The 20,842-nt window shown below is 35.2% G+C and overlaps 1 non-coding gene across 1 annotated transcript; it reads left to right on the plus strand.

Moving 5' to 3' along the window:
- Positions 1-1,069: 1,069 nt before the first annotated feature.
- On the plus strand, positions 1,070-1,176 carry LOC141676003 (small nucleolar RNA R71). The gene has a single exon (XR_012556618.1). It is a non-coding gene; the product is annotated as a small nucleolar RNA R71 (small nucleolar RNA).
- The last annotated feature ends 19,666 nt before the right edge of the window (positions 1,177-20,842 follow it).

The following is a 20,842-nucleotide window of genomic DNA, read 5'->3' on the forward strand; positions in this document are numbered from 1 at the left end:
CAAGAGCTTCAGCTAAAGGTATGTTGATATGAAGTTTCTTGAACACCTCCAAAAACTTCACAAACTGCTTATCCAGCTTTTTCTTCTACAGCCTCTTAGGAAAAGGAGGTGGAGGATAGATCTGTATCTCCCCTGTATTACCCTCAGGAGGAGTGTGTTCCATAGTAGTCTTCCTTGGTTCCACATCTGCTTCCTTCTGTACTTCTTCAGTCACAACTGCATTTTATGAAACTTGAGATTTTTCAAGCTCTTCGTCTTGCTGAATTTGGGGGTTTGCGACCTTTCCAGACCTTAAGGTGATGGCGTTCACCTGTTCTTCAACTTGCCTCTTTCCTGGATTTATTTCTGTATCACTAGAAAGTGTTCCTGGTGGTCGATTCAATAAGGCATTAGCAATTTGCCCTATTTGGTTCTCCAGAGTCCTTATAGAAACAGCCTGGCTTTGGCATATAAGAGCCTGGTTTTTTCACATAAGCCGCAACTCCTCCAATTCAGATTTTTCATTCGAAGATAGACATGCACCAAGAGTTTGTTGTTTGGTGTAATTGTTGCTGAAAACCAAGAGGGGTTGAATAGCTTATTTCCAAACTGCTGGAACGGCTGTTGCATCGCATTCTAATTGTTGCTCCAGCTGAAGTTAAGATGATTCCGGTTGTCAGGATGATAAATGTCTGGAACTGGTTGCCGCGATCTCTGAAAGTTGCTCATAAACTGAGCTGAGTCACTAGATATAGCGCATTACTTCGTCACATGCGGACCTGCACACAGCTCACAAACACCAATTATCTGTTTAACACCATAGCTAGCCAGAGAATCGATCTTCATAGAAAATACCTTTAGTTGAGTAGTGATAGTCGTAGCTGTATCCACTTCAAGAACTCCTGCTACCTTGCCCTGTAGACATCTCTGAGTTGGATACTGATATTCATTAGCAGCCATCAATTCAATTAGATCATAACCTTCCTTGTAGCTCTTTGCCCATAATGCTCCGCCTAATGCTGCATCGAGCATGGGTCTGGACTGCGCTCCCAACCCATTGTAAAAACAATTGATGATCATCCAATCAGGCATTCCATGATGAGGACACTTCCTAAGCATCTCCTTGTAGCGCTCCCAAGCTTCACATAGTGATTCTCCCGTTTGCTGCGCAAATTAAGTAATAGCATTCCTGAGTGCAACTGTCTTCGCCATATAGAAGAATTTAGTAAGAAACTTCTTAGCAAGATCTTCCCAAGTAGTAATCGAACCAGCTGGTAGAGAGTGTAACCAGCTCTTAGCCTTGTCCCTCAGAGAGAATAGGAACAGTCTCAGCTTCACAGCATCTTCAGAAACACCGTTGAACTTGAAGGTGTCGCAGATCTCATTGAAATCCCTAATGTGCATATTGGGATCTTCAGTTGGAGAACCCCCAAACTGGATTGAATTCTGCACCCATTGAATTATGCCAGGCTTGATCTCAAAGGTATTAGCTGTGATAGCTGGTCGAACAATGCTATATTGAATGTCATTGATCTTGGGTTGAGAAAAATTCATCAAGGCTTCCGTTCTTGCTGTTGGATCTCCTATTGTACTGAGTACCTGAAACACAAACAAATAAACCGTGAAAGTAAAAGAATCCGAGTCAGTGAACTTTAACGACCACTGATGACAAGCACATAAACTAAAAATTAACACCGAGTCCCCGACAGCGGCGCCAAAAACTTGTTAAGGGGAAAACACGCGCTAATATTCACGCAAGTATATGCGTTCGTAAGTGGTTTAGGATATAAATCAGATTCGTTCCCACAGAGACTGGTTTAGGTTGAGTTCAATTTATGAACCTATGCAACAATGTATGGTTATCGCTCAAGTCTAAGACAAATAACAAACTGGGTTTTTATTAAACTAAGAGATTATATTAAATAACATTAACTAAGAGAACTGAGGTTTAATTACTATATATGACAAACATGGGATTCTAACTTCATTAAATACTTCATTCAATAGCCTTATTATTCTTAACCTTAGCATGTAATGGTGATGACACTAATCAGGTAACAGGAAACTAGTAAACGCCAACTTTTGTTGTACGAATACCCTACTACCAAGCATCCACAAAAGAGATATAAGTTGAATAGACACAAATTATGCTTAGTCCTTATATGTCTATAAGAATTGAAAACATAACGGTTTAATGCGCAAGTTATCTATCGTGATTACATAGGGCAAGTAAGATGGTTAAAATTACCTACGAATCATGCATAACAAATACATGAACCTATGCTAGCATGGCAAGTTCTAAACCTCTATATTCACTGTCGCTTCAATAGAGATTAATACGATATCTTATATGTTAGCTACGCATAAGACGAATAAGCACAACCAATACTAGGATATCAATCAATCACCACACACCAAGATATTGAAACAAATTAATTACTGAAATCCATAAGTAAATCCGCTAGAATCCCATGATAATGATTAGCCCATAATTGAACTCATCGTCATCATGGGTTCCAATGAAAGCATGGTATAAAACAAGGTCTTAATAAACTGAATATAATCAAAGTATGAATAAAAAAAAGGTCTAGGTTCAACAAGAATGAAAATGAGCATCCAAAGTTACAACTATTTTCAAAAAATCACAAGTAGAAAATAAGATCTTCTTTTTTGGAGTTGTTTTGTACTTCTAGGTCTTCTCCTTCATCTCCCAATCTTCCTGGATGATGAAAACCCTTTTTTTAAGTATATATAAGCCCCTAGTGGACTTGTACCCTTAAAATTATCAAATTCCGCTAAAAAAAGGCTTTTTTCAGCGAAATCAGCCGCGCATCAGCATGCGGTCGCGTGCGGGTCTGACGCGGCCGCGTGTCAGCACGCGGTCGCGTGTCAGCACGCGGTCGCGTGTCAGCACGCGGTCGCGTGCACTTCTGACGCGGCCGCATGGGCGGCTTCTGGAAAATTCTAATGAATCTTATTTTGGCCGTAACTTGAGTTTTACTCGTCAGAATTAGGCGATTCAACTGCCCACACGAAGCTAACGAGGTTCTATACAACTTGACAATGGCCTTGGATTCCAAATCTGATCACCTTTCATCATATTTCCTTTAAAAGCTCCTTTCTTCATTTAATTGATACCTGAAATGCAATAAACACAAATACACATTAAAATACCAACAACTTGAGTCCAAAACACCAATTTAAGCTTGTAATAAAGCGTTCCAAGTGGATATAAAATCCACTTATCAGATCCTGCGGAGGGTTTCGATATGTAAGATTTAAATTTACAATTTTCGTTGCGTTTATGTGCTAAAAACCCTTCACTTATAGCATTTGTATCATGATGAGCGTGTATTTTATCTTAATGTTATCCCTATATTTTGGTTATTGTGCATTAATTTGGATTTTTATTTAATAAATATTTAATTTATATTTTAGGTATCAAGGAGATATAATAAAGGAAGGTTTGGAGATTACAAAATCAGATTTGGAGTTTAATTCGATTAAAAATCGGATTTTATGGGCCAACTGCGCAGTGTAAACTCTTTGGGTCATATATGGAGTTCTAGAAGTCCGATTCTGACGATTCAACAGCCAATGGAAAGTTTATGAGAAGAGATTCAATTCAGAATTGGTCTTGAATTTATAATCCATCTGAATCATCCCAAATCAGAACCCAAAAGTCAACTACGAATTTTTACTTTCTCATAAATCAATTCTAATTGGGAAATCTCCTTATATATTTGCTTTAATTCATTAAAAATACTTTTATTATATATTATTAGATTAGACCAGGCCTAAGACATAGAGGGAGACAAGAGATAAGTAGCCGCACAAGGGAGGAGGAGAAGAAGCCATCAACGGAGAAGAATTTAGCCATTGGAGACATCTATTTGGCTTTGTTTTCTCTTATCTTTTTATATCTCTTCTTATGAATATGTGTTATCTTTTTATATCTCTTTTTATTCATATGTGTTGGTTATCTTGGGATTATTTTAATACTTTGATTATAAACTAAATATATATGAGTTAGAATTTTTATGGAACTCTGGTATGGGATTGTTGGTGTTTTGATAAGAAATACTATATATAGTTTACAGTTTATTCATTCAAGTGGAGATCATGATACATACTTGCTATTATCTGATCAACTCTAGTAGGTTAACGAGTTAATTATAATACTGAGAGGGTTATAGTTATTTGACACAATACTTGAATGGTGCATTTTTTATCTTTTGATTATAATATTGTTACGGTATACACATATATTGTGACCATGCATAACTTTGTGAATTGATGCTTAAATAAATTCTGAAGAGTAAATTGGCATAGACATATGCTAGTTTATTTTATAGGAACTATACCGTAGTGATTTTAAGAGGAACATACGACCATTGAATTCTAGCTAATGAACGGTGCTCTTGCTATAATATTACACTACTTTATTACTGACATGAACATATTAGGGGGAAGTAATATCCTGACTCGGCCTTTCGTATCTAAAACTCATCCGCTCTCTTTTCCTGTATAGTATTGGTTAGTTAATTTAGTTATTAATTAATTAGTTCAATTAGATAAAGAAAAACTCAAATCTTGTGTTCAATAACCCAATTGTTGGATATTAATCACGATTTACATAAATATACAGTCCTTAAGGAACGATATCTGGTATTTACTACTGTATTACTTGTTTGCGATTATGTACACTTGCACATCAGTATTTCATGCAACAAGTTTTTGGTTAGCATTTGTATCACATATCACACAACATGTTACTCACATATCACATATGTCACATCGACCAAAAACAGGGTTCGGTGTTTTTATAACTCAAACTGGGTCAAATTATCACTTTTCGACGCTTATCCAACTTAGAAGACTCGTAAAATAAGAAATATTTCAATACAAATGATTTATGTTATGAAAGTATTTTTAATAGAAGCGAAATATTTTTCTATGTCTAGATGCAATTGTTTCGTATTAAACGAATGAACGACCTATTTATTATAAATAAAATAAGAATAATTAAATTAATATTAATATTAATTGATAATTTAATAAATCTATATATTTTTAAAAGCTTAAAAAAATTAAAATATTTTTTGGCTTAATTATAAATAAATATATTTTATTTAATTATCTATAGACAAAACTAAAAGATTAAATGAATTAATCGATCAATTAAATGAATAAATAATTAACTAAAATAAATTATAAATGATTAAATTAAATTTGAATTTTAAAAATAATTAAGAGGATAATTTTATGAATTTAAGTTAGTTCATTTAATTATTTAAAAATAATTAACTAAATTATCTTGGATTAAAAATCAATTTTGGGAGTAATATATATAAAAAAATATTTTAAAAAATCAAAATAAATCTTGATTTAATTTTTAAACAAACATGCAATAAAAATATTTTTAGTACTAGGTTGTCTTCAACCTTGAATCGACTGGACGCAAGGACTAGCGGCATTGTTCGGACTTTGAAGAAGCCGCCAGATTCTGAAATTTTCGGAAAACGGACAGCGACCTTTAAACGTCTGACAAAGCCCCGATCTTGGCCAAAATGACTCGATTCGATCCATTTTCAAAGCCTTTTCATTTCATAATTCCCCCCAATCCTCCAGCAAACTCAGAATCGCTCAACACCTATCGAAATCGATCATTTTGATCAAAACAACCAAGAACTCGGACTAAATCCAGCAAAAACGTAACTTTAAATTTTTTTGACCAAAATTAACGTATCTTATATCGAATTAAAGCGCTTAAACGTATAATCAATTCCCTGGATCAATATCATCAAGAAATCAAAAACAAGAACAAAAAATCGGATTATAAAATGGGGGTCGAAATCATTTTTACTAATACATAACCTAAAATATGTAAATCATATACCGAAATGATCTTCGTGATCTCTATAATCTAAAACAATGACCAAAACTTATAAACAATCAATCATAAACACAGAAATTTAAAAAGAAAATAAAACTTTATAAAATTAACTCGACTTAACACGTTTTGTAGTCAAACAATGCAAAATGATACATGATTCGACTCTAAGAACTCTCAGGAGCCATAATCGGTCCATAAGATCATTCAGAATTAAGAATTAACGAGGCCTACATTCATCGATTCTGACAAATACGGAACGAACAAAATACCGAACCTCAGTTCATGATTCTGGTGTCAAAATGATCGTCTCCTCACAAGCTTTAATATAATATGGTATAAAGATCGATAAAAATGGAAGGCTAGCTCGACTGGAATCAACTGATTCTTTAAAACGAGATTTTGAAAGTAATTATCGGATAATGAGAAAATTCTGAATTACCTGTTTGTTAACCATTTCTGTAAAAATAAAATAATATCCAATGGCTATTTATACTATCACTAAATTATACTCGATAAATTATAAATTGGTGTTTAAATCTCTCGATTTAAAACAACTAACCCGAAAATAATAATTTTCTGGGAATGAGTTTAAAAATATTATTTTTAGATAAATACCATATTTATATCAAAAATTCTCCGAAAATTAAGAATATTCCAAAAACATGCAAACAGGAAATATTCGAATGACCTTTGATTTTATAAAAATAAAATATAAACTTTGTGGATTTCGACGTCCTGGTTGGGTTTCAGTCCGATGATTTTTAAGAAACTTAAATATTTTCTAAATTTAAAATAAACCCCGAAAATAAATATAAATATGCACATGCACACAAAATGAGATTAAGCACATAACACTTAACAACCGCACTTCGACGCGCGTCAAAATTATGTATAAATTCATACAATTGCATTTTAAACACGTAATAATTTTCTAGTTCTTGCGGGGCTGCAATTTGTATTTACCAAATGTTAAATCATTGAAATAAGTATTTTAAAATAATTAAACACCAAATATTTATTTTATATAGTATAAAGTATTTACAAAATTTTCCCGAATATTACATTTTTAAATATATGTTGAAATTTGAATTTTGACATAAAAATCTTATTTATATTAATAATAATTTTCATAATGTTAAAATAATGAAAGTGATAGAGAATTGTACAAATATTCAAAATTTCATGATGATCAAGATGGAAAATATTATTTTAAAAATATTAATATGTATTTTTGTTAAAAATATGTTTATAATACAATATTAAAATAGTGTAAAGAAATTTAAAAGTTGTTACGAAATTAGGGTAAAATAGTATAAAAAGATAAATAAAATATGGGGGAAAAAAATTGGGGACCACATATTATACCTGTAAAAGAAATACTTCATTTTCACTATAAATGTGTAGAATGCGGGATAAAACAATGATAAGGGAGGTTACATGACATTCAACAGGTTTATTAACAAAAAATTAGAAGTGAAATACAAATTGACTAAGTACTTTTTGCTTTCATTAAGTGAATTTATTAAAAAGGACCGTTTGGTCATTACAACCTGAAAATGAACTATAGCAGCTAGACTTCAAACATGAGGAAAATGAGCTATACTTACAACCTGCCACCTAAAAGTTCTTAACACATAACAGAAACTAGGTTACTGGCGCAAACGGAAAAAAAACTTGAAAGGGGGGAATATTAAGACACAATTAGCAGCTTCAGCTATAACAGCATAGCCTATGCAACATAAACTTAGAGTAGCCTTTATCCAAACAAAACCTTATGAGTATGACAACTAAGCATGACATGTATAGAAGTAGTGATGTAGAATTATACAATATATATAGAAGAAATAGTCTAGCATTGTAACAACTTAACAGAATCAATACATAGTTTACATTTCTTCCTCTCCAAGCTTGTAAACACAACTTTAATGGTGACATAAGATGAGTGTTGTTCATATGGTATCAGAGCTAAGATTCTCGATGCTCAATCTCTTCCGCACAATCGTTATCCTCTGGAATAATTAGTAATTTATTTTCAGATCTCTTCTCAGATCTTTATTTTACGCTTATATCTTTCTCAATTTCATTTTTCTGTGTTCTCGCATCGATAGTTACAGATTGTGTTTCCTGTAATTCATCATGATATTGTCTTGTTGTTTTAATCTCGGTTTCATAACTTTCTTCGATTTTGTGTGAATTTCATCTTTGTTCATCAAAATCTCATAAAAATGAGGAAAACAACTTATGCGAATGTTGTTCTTAATGGAACTAATGTAAATTCCGAGAAAGATGAATCTAGCACTAATTCTAGCAAAAATTCATTTGATCTTGAGATTCTGGCTCCGAAATTTGGAGATCTTAATGATGTGTTAGCCATTACATCTAATCTTCATCCTCTGTATTTGCAAAATATTGATCATCCTGGTTTGGTGTTAATATTTAAGAAGCTAACATGTACATAGAATTATAGTCCTTGCAAGCACTCATTAAGCATAGCTTTTTCAGCCAAAAATAAGCTAGGGCTTATCAATGGCACCGTACCAAAACCTAATGAAGATTCACCTATTCGAGCTCAATGGGAGCGTGTTAATGATATGGTGATAAGATGGATTTTGAACACTGTTTTAGTGGACATAGTAATGGTATGGATTTTGTGAACACTGCTCAAGAAGTCCGGGAGGAGTTAGTTGGCCAATTCTCCAGTATTGACGGTCATCGAGTCTATCAAATTCTAAAGGATCTCCATGCTCTTGAGCAAGGTGATAAATCTGTTGAGTTTTACTATCATAAGATGAAAAATCTTTGGGATGAGTATGTGGCTTTAGAACCGACTGTGACTTGCAAATGTAATTGCAAGTGTGATTCTCACAAGTTGCTTGACGAAAGGGAACAAAGAAAGCGTTTATTGCATTTTTATGGGCCTTAATGATCGATTCTCAGCAGCTAGGGGACAAATACTTATGATGAATCCATTTCCTTCTATTGCACAGGCTTTCTCCCTCATTAAACAAGAAGAGAGACAAAGGCAAGGCTATGTTTCTTCTAATGCTTTTCTTGTCAATGTTAAAATTAATGCATCCACAGTCTCTACAATTGCTAATGCAAACACTGGTACTGCTTCCAATGATATGCTGAATTCTAAAAAGCAAGGATTAAGATGCAATTATTATCATAAGGAGGGACATACCAAAGAGCATTGCTTCAAGCTCATTCAATATACTCTGAGAGGCCGTGGCCAGGGCAAATTTAGTGGGGATCAGGGAGGTTTTCGAACTCATCCTGCACAAATGCAGACTAATCAGCAAGCTAACAACGTTCATCAATCTGTTAGCTCATCTCCTCAACTTTATCTGGAACAGATTCAACAATAGATGGCTAGAATCAGTCAAATGGTTTCTAATTTGGCAAGTCCTGCTGCTACTCCTGTAAGAAATATTACTCCAGAAGATCTTGTAACTCCTATTGCAGGTTTGGCATTCTCTATGATGTCTTGTATTCCTGCAGATTTTAATAATTTGTAGATTATGGACATTGGTGCTTCCAGTCATATGTTTGTAACATTAACCTAATGACTGATATTTCCTTACTTCACAAACCCATTCATGTTGCTTTACCTAACAGCCATTATATACTTGTTCACAAAGTTAGTAATGTGCATCTCACTCCCATACTATTTATCAAGGATGTACTCTTCATACCATCTTTTCATTGCAATCTACTTTCAGTTAGTAAACTTACTCAACAGTCTAATGTTAGACTCACATTTACCTCCTTTAATTGTCTGATCTAGGTTCGGGACTAGCTGCATATCTTGGCAACTAGTGTTGAATATGGCGGCCTTTATTACTTTTCTTGTGCTCCTATATCTGTAATAAGTAGTTCTTTACATTACTACTTGTAATTCCTCTGTCCCTAATTTTGTTGATCAAACTAGTTCAAATTCTTCAAAATTGTGGCACTTGCGCTTAGGACATGCATCTCAAACTGTATTGAGTTTTATTCCTTGTGTAAAGTACTCAATTGCTTGCAATGAATGTCCAGTTTGTCCCAATTCTATGTAATCTATGTTATCATTTTCTCGAAGTGATAGTCATGCTAGTCAAATTTTTGAACTCATACATATGGATGTCTGGGGTCCATATCATGTTACTACTAATCATGTATGGGGTCCATATATGGAACTCATACATATTTTTTAACGATAGTTGATGATTGTTCACGAGCAACTTGGACTTTTCTCATGCCTAGTAAGTCTGATGTGTTTCAACATTTTAAAGCCTTTTCTATGTATGTGAATAATCAGTATAAGACACAAATCAAGATTATCCGCATAAATAATGGTAGTGAATTCATTAATCATCAGTTTTCTCAATTTTTATCAAGTCTTGAAATAGTTCATCAAACTCCCTGCACCTATACTCCCAAGCAAAATGCTAGAGTTGAGCGTAATGTTGTGAATATGTTGTGTACTTGATGATTTCATTAACAAAACACCTTGGTAGATTTTACTTAGTGAAAAATGTAGCACCCGACGGATAAGGATTATAGTCCCGACGGATGACTCAATAAAGTCCCGACGGATGATGATTTATTATCCATCGAGTGAGTAGCTTATGTAACAATAAGTCTGTAGCATATCTCTGCATACACATTGTTTAGATTCTGTAGTAGTACTCAAGTCATGTTGACTTTAACTAGATATGCAGAATAGGTTGATTAATTGTACATAGATGATGTCTTGTAATTCTGCATAAATGAAATGAAGTCAAGTGCTAGATTGCTACCCGACGGATAAACAACAATGCCATTCGATGGATGATCAACAAGACAACCTGGCGGATGATCATGAACTCGACGGATGATCATGAACCCGACGGATAAAGAATTCAAACATCTGTTGACAGTGACAACACAGTCACATGCGTCGAGTGTATGCAAATGGAATGTGGAAGCCTATTCAACTGAGTTTTAGAGAACAAAGAAGCGTTGCCATTTCCATGCTATTATGAAGATATTCAAAGATGCTGGAATAGAGTAATGAAGTAGCATAGTATTAGACTTGATAGTTTTTATTTTATTATCTTGTCTTATTACTTTGTAATCTTGGTGTTATATAAACCAAGAAGTAGCTAATAGAATAACTAACTAAGCAACCAAGAGAGAAACATTTGTAAGCTGTATTCTTAGCATTTTTATGCAATCTTAGTTGTTAAAATTTGTAAGCAGCTGTGAGCTAATTGCTACACAGAGTTCTCCTAGTATATTATATATCTCTGGTGGATACATTCAAATCCACCAGAATGGTTTTTGAAAACCTGTGTTTTTAATTACTTGTGTTTTGATTCATTTCAAGTTATTATTCCGCACTCTGTAAATCAATTCACACTGATATATATATATTTAAGTTAGAACACTTTTATTTGTGAAAAAGTTTCAAGAATACCATTCAACCCCCCTTCTGTAATTCTTGTTTCATTATTAGGGACTAACAATTGGTATCAGAGCAAGCTCTTGAAGAACAAAGAGTTTAAAGATCATAACAAAACAACAAGATGAACAAGAAGGATGTTAGAGTCAAGATTCCTTTTATGGACAAAGATAATTATCATCACTGGAAGGTAAATATGCATCTTCATTTACTTTCTCAAGATGAGGCCTATGTAGATTGCATAGAAAGAGGCCCTCATGTACCAATGAGAGCTGCAACTGGAAATGAGCCATATGTCCCCAAACCAAGGTATGAATGGTCTGATCCTGATATTGAACAAGTCAGGAAAGATAAGAAGGCCATGAATATCTTGTTCAATGGAGTTGATGGTGACATGTTTGACAACATCTTCAATTGCAAAACTGTCAAGGATGTTTGGGATACAATACAGATTATCTGTGATGGCACTGAGCAAGTTAGAGAAAACAAGATGCAGCTACTGATTCAACAATATGAGCATTTTCATAGTGAAGAAAGTGAGTCTCTCACTGACATTTTTAGTAGGTTTCAAAAACTACTAAATGCTGTAAAGTTGCATGGAAGGGTCTATCAGACAAAAGACTCCAATATGAAGTTCCTTAGATCTCTTCCAAAGGAATGGAAACCTATGACAGTCTCATTGAGAAACTCTCAAGATTACAAGGAGTTTACTTTTGAGAGACTGTATGGCATCCTGAAAACTTATGAGCTTGAAATAGAGCAAGATGAGAGGATGGAGAGAGGAAAGAAGAAAGGAGGATCCATTGCATTAGTTGCTGAGTTAGAGAAAGAGAAGGAGATAAGATGGAAGTTGTTGAATCAACTTCAAAGGTCTGTGAAAATAAGGGCAAGGGGCTGGTAGCAGAAAATGAAGATTCTTTGAGCCAAGATGATATGGAAGATATTGATGAACATCTAGCATTTCTTTCCAGAAGATTTGCCAAGCTCAAGTTTAAGAAGAACTTTGGAGCAGCCAAGCCAAATAGAAATATGGTGGATAAATCAAAATTTAAATGTTTCAAATGTGGCTTGGCAGGGCACTTTTCCAGTGAGTGTAGAAAGTCAGATTCCAGCAAGAAAAGGTTTGAGCCTGTGGATTATAAACAGAAATACTTTGAGCTGCTCAAACAAAAGGAAAGGGCTTTCATTACACATGAAAATGCTGCATTTAATATGCCACAAATGCCATTTAGCATACCTTACTGGAATAACATGTTCACTAATAGCATGCCATTCCCTGTTAATCAAAATATGTATGATAATTCTGCTGTAATGAATGGTTTCAAAGGTTCAACTCAAATGACTAAAGATGAATCTGATATCCCCAAGTCAAATAAGATAAAGCCTAAGGATGGATTGTGTGATGCCTGCCAAAAAGCAAAGCACATCAAAGCATCATTCAGGAAGAAGCTTGATTCAATAATTGAAGAACCTTTGCAACTGCTACACATGGATCTGTTTGGACCAGTCAATGTGTTGTCCATTTCAAGGAAAAGATTTTTCCTAGTAATTGTAGATGATTTCTCAAAGTTCTCTTGGACATATTTCCTAAAGTCTAAAGATGAGGCTAGTGAAATCATCATTAATCACATAAGGCAAGTCAATAATTATCCTGATTTCATAGTGAGAAGAATCAGGAGTGATAATGGAACTGAGTTCAAGAATTCTGTCATGAGAGCATTCTGTGAAGAAAATGGGATTTTGCATGAGTTTTCAGCAGCAAGAACTCCACAACAGAATGGAGTAGTAGAAAGGAAGAACAGATCACTTATGGAAGCTGCAAGGACAATGCTTGAAGAGTCTAAGTTACCAACATATTTCTGGGCTGAAGCTGTAAATACTGCATGCTACACTCAGAATATTTCTCTGATTAATCAAGCAAAATGCATGACTCCCTATCAATTGTTCAAGAACAAGAAGCCAACTCTAAATTTTCTTCATGTTTTTGGATGCAAATGTTATATCTTGAGAAATCAAACTGATCAGAATGGGAAGTTTGATATTAAAGCAGATGAAGGAATTTTTGTTGGATATGATGTTGGTAAAGCATATAGAGTCTACAATCTAAGAACCAACATTTTGTGGAATCAATACATGTTGTGTTTGATGATAAAAAGATTGAAGGACTGCAAGATGAAGATTACCATGAGAGCCTCAAATTTGACAATGTGGAGATGGTTAGTGATGACAGTGATGATGAAAGTGATAAAGAAACAGTATCAAAGGATAATGCAGAAAAATCTACTACCAATGAAGCACAAAATTCAACATCTATCGAGTTGCATAATACTTCATCCGTCGAGAGACAATCTTCCTTATCCGTCGGAAGGCAACCAGCTTCATCCGTCGGTACTCAAGATTCACCATCCGTCGGGTTATCAAAAGGAGCTGGGAGTCAGGATAGATCAGTTACAGAAAGCTCCCCTTTCTAAATCAATGATCCATTAACTCAGGGGGAGTTTCTAACATTCAAAACTCAATCACACATCAAGACAACAATGAGGCCTCTTCATCTAGAGCTAATCTACCTTAACAAAGAAAATGGACAAAGGATCACCCCTTTGAGCTCATTATTGGTGATGTATCTTCTAGAGTTCAAACAAGGAGAGCAACTCAAGAAGAATGTCAATACAGCAGCTTTCTTTCTAAGGAAGAACCAAAGAAGGTAGAAGAAGCTTTGATGGATCCTGATTGGATTGTAGCTATGCAGGAGGAGCTAAACCAATTTGAGAGGAATAAGGTATGGAAGGTGGTGCCCAAGCCTAGAGGAAAGAATCCAATTGACACCAAATGAGTATTCAAAAACAAGAAGGATGAAAATGGCATAGTAGTCAGGAACAAAGCTGGATTGGCTGCTAAGGGTTATTGTCAACAAGAAGGAATAGATTTTGATGAAAAATTTGCTCATGTTGCAAGACTTGAAGCCATCAGAATCTTCTTAGCCTATGCAGCCCATGCCAATTTCAAGGTCTATCAAATGGATGTCAAAAGTGCCTTTCTGAATGGAGACTTGGAGGAGGAAGTCTATGTCAGTCAGCCTCCTGGTTTTGAAGATCCAAATTTTCCAGAATATGTCTACTATCTTTTAAAAGCACTTTATGGACTGAAGCAAGCACCTAGAGCCTGGTATGACACTTTATCAAAGTTCCTTTTGAAAACTCACTTCACAAGAGGTACTGTAGATAAAACTTTATTCTTTAGAAATGTTAATGGCTCTAGTATACTTGTTCAAATTTATGTAGATGATATTATTTTTGGCTCTACAGATGAAAAACTTTGTAAAAAAATTGCCAAATTGATGCAGAGTAAGTATGAAATGGGTATGATGGGAGAACTAACTTACTTTCTTGGTTTGCAAGTTAAGCAAGTTAGTGATGGAATATTCATTAGTCAAACTAAATACATTTATGATCTTTTAAAGAACTTTGATCTAATGGATTGCACATCTGCAAAAACTCCCATGGCCACTGCAACTAAGCTTGAATTAAACACTACTGAAAAGTCTGTGGATATTTCAAGTTATAGGGGCATGGTTGGCTCACTTCTGTACTTAACAGCTAGTAGGCCAGATATAATGTTTGCTACATGTTTGTCTGCTAGATTTCAGGCTGATCCTAGAGAATCTCACTTAGTGGCTATCAAGAGAATTTTCAGATATCTCAAGGGAACACCAAAACTTGGCATTTGGTACCCTAGAGATTCTGGTTTTGATCTAACTGGTTGTTCAGATGCAGATTATGCAGGTTGTAGAATTGATAGAAAAAGTACAACAGGAACCTGTCAATTTCTAGGAAACAAGCTTGTGTCCTGGTTCAGTAAAAACCAAAATTCAGTTTCTACTTCCACAGCTGAAGCTGAATATATTGTTGCTGGCAGTTGTTGTGCACAAATTTTGTGGATGATAAAATAATTGCTAGACTATGGTCTGCAAGTGGAAAGAATTCTCATTTTCTGTGATAACACAAGTGCAATTGCCATCACTGAAAATCCAGTGCAACATTCAAGAACAAAGCACATAGATATAAAGTACCATTTCATAAGGGAACATGTAATGAATGGTACTATGGAACTATATTTTGTTCCAAGTGAAAAGCAGCTTGTAGATATTTTTACCAAGCCACTGGATGAATCCACCTTCTCAAGGTTGGTAAGTGAGTTAGGTATGCTTAATTATTCTTAAATCTTTTCAGATAATTTGCAAGTTGTTATGCAGCCAGAAATTTAATTGATTTTTCAGTCTAAGATGGAATTTTGGCCAAGTCAAAATTTACATCTCGACGGATGATCTTTATCCATCGAGTTTGATCATCCGTCAGAATATTGTTCGTAAATAAAAATCAATTATTTTCTGGAATATTTTATAACTCGATGGATAATATTTTATCCTCATCCGTCGAATTATCTTAATCTTAGCCGTTAATTTCCTAAACATTATTCATCGAGTATACTTACAGTTTGTAAGCATAACACGACGGATAACTGATGGAATTTTTACAGTTTATTTTTAAATGGCTATTTTAGGAAATTTTCATTGGTTACTTTATTTTACTTTATTATTTTTGAGATAGTATAAAAGCTTATTTCATTTCCATTGCTTTTCTTTTATCATTCTCAAATTATCTGCTCTAAATTCTCTCTATTTCAAAAGCAATTAACATCTCTATCTCTGCAATTTCCACTCTCTAACAATGGCACCAGTAGTCAAGATCATGTCACAAACTGGATAAATCTATGAGAAGAAAAACTTCACGGCTCTAGTAAACAAGGGGATTCAACACTCAAGTGGCTATCACAAAGTGATTAATTTTGTGAAGAACTGCAAACTCAGCTATGCAATGCTAGAATCACCCACCATCTTCTGTGAGGTTGTTGAAGAGATGTGGACTACTGCTTCATACAACTCGACAGATAAGACCATTACACTCACCATTAAAGGTAAGGAATTCTGTATTAATAGTGATGTTATCAAAGCATGTTTCAAGATTCCTGATAATACTGTGACCTCACCACACACAGACACTGATATAGTTAATATGCTTAATTCCATGAACTATGCACTCTCTACTTCTAAGTTAAGTGACATTAGGAGATTGGGTCGTAGAAAGGAATGGAGTTTCAAGTGTGATGTAGTGACCAAGGTCTTTTCTGGTAAAATCAGTAATTTTGATTCTGTCAATATTTCCATGCTTAACATGCTTTATATGCTATTTACAGATAAGTTCTTTAATTTTAGTGTTCTTGTTTTGTTTAAGTTGGGATTTAAATTATGAGAGTTAAATAAGAGGGGTAAAAATGTTTATCATGCTAGATTTTTCATGATATTAGCTAACCACCTCTCTGAGGAAATTGTGCTTGAGAACCCAAACAACAAATTAGATTGTTGGGTTCAAGAGAGAAGAATTATTGCAGATTTGAACAGGGCAAATCATCACAAGGAGAGGCCACTCTTCTATTTCCCTGTAATGGAAGCACCTCAGGTAAGTGAGGTAAGTTCATTTGTCCCTACTATTACAACCTCACAAATTTCTTTGATTTCCAGTGTAGCTATGGAAACTGTGTCAATGACCCAATAGTTGCCTACCCAAGCTACTAAATCATCAAAAATTTCAAAATCCAAATCAATGAAAGCCCCCTCTGGTATCTCTCAAAAGATGCCAGTTACAAAATCCACCAATACCAAAGAGGGGAGTGTGAAGGTGGGTAAGGTAGGTGAGGGACATGGTGAACATAAAAGAAACCCTAAGAATAAGGATGGAGAGTTGAGTGGTTCCCAGCCTAGCCACACTGCAGTTTTCCAACAAACTGCAGTGATTAATAAAGACAAAAGCTCATTTCTAGTTACATCCTCCCAAAAGGATGTGACTATTGAACAAAGCTCTCAACCAAGAGCACATGTCAAAAGGGTAAGGGACACTAGCTCACCCCAAACTTATGCAAGAAAGAAGAAATCCAAAACCTTTGGGGATGCACAGGGTTCACACACTGTGTAAACTGGTGCTAAAGACACAGCCACTGCACCTTCACAAATTCAGCTTGATGTGGCTCCAATAAATGTGTAGTCACAACCAAAATCATTAGTTATAGAAGCACCTCAAACACCAAATGCTCCCACAAACTCTCTGGATGTGGACATGATCAACACATCAATTCCTGATTCCCCTTCTTTAACTTTGTTGGGGAAGCCAAAATCTAGTACAAGTGAGCATCATCTTTTGGATGATTTGTTGGCTCACTTGCCAATTCTTTCAGGAACTGTTGAAACATCGGTTCCCAAAATCTCATCAATCAGCACATAGTCCATAATAGTTTCAATTCCAAGTTCATTCATTTCTACTCTCTCGATGGATATTGCTCATCCGTCGAGTAGTGATTGTATCCCGACGGATAAGCTTAACAGCATTTATCCGTCGGATAGTCAAACTGCTAACCCGATGGATATTCCTCATCCGTCGGGTGTCTCTGCACAACTTCAAATTTCATCTATTATCTCTAGTGCAGAAGACTTAGTGGTTGTACAGTCACACTTAGGATTGAGGGAAGAGAGTGTTATGAGTGAGAGTCTGGGTTGCTCCCAGGAAAAAAGGAGAGGAAAAGAGTGAAAATATGCAATCCATTTCTTCAGGATTGGCAAAAGAGAGTGAGAGGAGTCCCACCTTAGATGGTGAAGGTGAGGGTGTGAGGGTGGGAAGCCAGAGTGAGACCCTGATGCAACAAAAGAGAGAACAAGAGAGAAATGCAGGTATAGGAGCTATAAGAATGGATGTCATTGCTAGTGAGTTAATGAATGTCCAGGATGCAGACAGGGAGGGACTATCTCAACAACCTCATGCTGTTATAGATTCTACCTCCCTTGATGCTGAGGCATTTACTCACCCTGTTCTACCTTATCAACTTCTAGCTGAACAGGGAAATGACGATGCAGAAAGGATGCTCAATTTGGTGCATACCACCCAGTCAATGCTAAGAGCTAAGGATGCCATCACAGCTTTGCCCTCTACAGCTGGTGATGTTGACTATGAGACTGGTGGTTCAGCATATTTCTTTGGAGATGAGGGTGGAGATAGTGAAGAAGAGCCATTGGACATAGGGGGAGAAGTAGGTTCCAGTTCAAGATCAGGCAGGCCATCATGGGCATTTTCAAAACATTGTGATGAACACTACTTCAAGACAATCCTGATCCAACTCATATATCAGAAAAATTCTGCTCTTCAAACCACTACAAATGCCAACACCAAGAAGCTCCTTCAAGAACATCTTGCTTCTCTACAACTACAACAGATTCAAGGCTTCAAACATGCTAGAGATGTCAACACCATCAAGGATGATATTGATGAGATGAAAAAGGCTATTTCTAACAAGACGGACTCTAAGCTTCTAGAAGCTACAATGCTTGATATCAAGAGACAACTTAGGAAAAATTCTGATCTTGCCACCAATTAGATGCCTTGGATACAAGAATGTCAGCTATGGAAGCATTTCTAACAACCATTCATCTGCATCAAGCCCAACAGACAGAGTTGCTTCAGAAACTGGTGGCTGCACAAACCTCCTCATCTACTCAACTTGATGATAACAAAAAGGGGGAGAAAGGACCAAGTGAGGGGGAGAAGCTTCACATTCAAATCAGTAAAGTAATTGTACCTACAATTGCTTTCACCAAGCCACCAGTAACAGACAATATTGATCTGATCAATGAAGCAGCAGCCAACATAAGAGCAGGTGAAAAGGAGCAGTTGAAGCCAAATGCGAATAATAATAAATAGTTGGTTTAAATCAGTGGTTGGGATTTGTGGAATTTAAATGTGATTGGATAATTGTTACAATTATTATGTTTAGGATTTGACATCGATTGATGTTCGACGGGTAGTCCGATAAACAAAGGGGACGCTGCCCGATTTCCGGGAAAAATTGAACTACAAAAAAAAATAATACGGGAGCGTATCCAAGGATTATCGGGACGTCGGGAGAGTATAAGTAAATACATATACGTATGTTCATACAGAACCTGATTGGATGTTGTGTTGTATGTTTTGACCAAAACACAGTAACCCTGATTTCGTAAAATGACGAGTATACGTATTTTCTGAAAATGAACACTGGATTGATTTCAAAAATGTGAACCCTAATTGTTTTCTGTGTTATTCTAATATATATAATTACTAGGCGGATTTGAATATCGTTGGGTAAGAATTAGTATTGAGAATATGTCAAGCATACCTAGACGTCTAACGTAGGGTATTTCGACCCTGTAGGTTATAGTCGAGAACTTGAAAGTGGACGATGGACTAAAGATAACCTAGTGCTCAGTCGACGAGCTCCGTAGAGTTCCAACAGGAAGACCTGAGTGTCGAAATCGAATCCAATGGGATCTAGTGATTGGACATTAGAGCCTGAGCAGCAAAGTTGGCTCAGAATTGATCAGTAATAGATGTAAAGCCTTGTAAGGCAAGTATTTCTGAACTTTTCTTCAAGATATAGTATCAATGGTTTCGAACTGTTTCATAACATGTTGTTATTATTAAACATAACTCTTGTTTTATAATGCATGTGCTTAAACTATTTACCCTTGAACCCTGATTCTTTCTTGATCTTGAGCCATAAGCCTTGTTCTTTGGAAACCATTCTTTATTGATCCTCAGATACCAAACCACACAAATATGATACTATTTCCCAAATGTTTAACTACCAAACACCAAACACTGAAACAAAATTGTTTGAAAACACAGAAACTTTTATACTGCAACCAATCTTTATAACATCAAAGAACTATACTTAGAAAAATCATTTCTGACCTAATACCGGATGCTGGTACAAATTGAAAACCATTTCTTATACATACCCTGAAATTCCCTTGAGATATCTATAAGCCTCCTTATGCTTTTATTCAAGTGTTTAACTATCATTGAGTATGAACTTGTTTTATTGAATTATATCGTTTATCATATTGAACTGCTTTAGGATTGGATAGTTTTTATATATGTGGACCAGATTCGTGGTCAGACCATACCAATGGTCAAGTTAGGCCAATATGTGCCTTGGATCCAGTAATTAGAGCAGTGTTGTGTGCTTGCTCGGGGTTAGTGCGTGACTGATCAGCAGCCTAACCTTGGTTTTTGAAACTTAAAATGAATATCCAATTCTAATAATTAGTAAAAATAAATATGCAGAGATTTTTGAAATATTTATAATTCATATTTCAATTAATTTCTAATTAAATCAAATTAATTTTGATTTACTAAAAATTAATCTGCTGCAACACATTAGCTAAGTTCTTGCCTTGGGATGAAGAATTAAGCATTCAATTTCACCTAAAAGTCTAGTGAAAGTTGCTTCATCCAAAGGTTTAGTAAAAATGTCAGCTAATTGTTTTTCTGTTGGAACAAAGATGAGCTCAATGGTACCATTTGTAGCATGTTCTCTAATAAAATGGTACCTTACACCAATGTGCTTTGTTCTAGAATGATTAATTGGATTAGTGTTGAGTGGCATTTATGACACTTTAT

This window comes from Apium graveolens, chromosome 7 (genome assembly GCF_009905375.1).
Source record: "Apium graveolens cultivar Ventura chromosome 7, ASM990537v1, whole genome shotgun sequence".
Lineage (NCBI taxonomy): Eukaryota > Viridiplantae > Streptophyta > Magnoliopsida > Apiales > Apiaceae > Apium > Apium graveolens.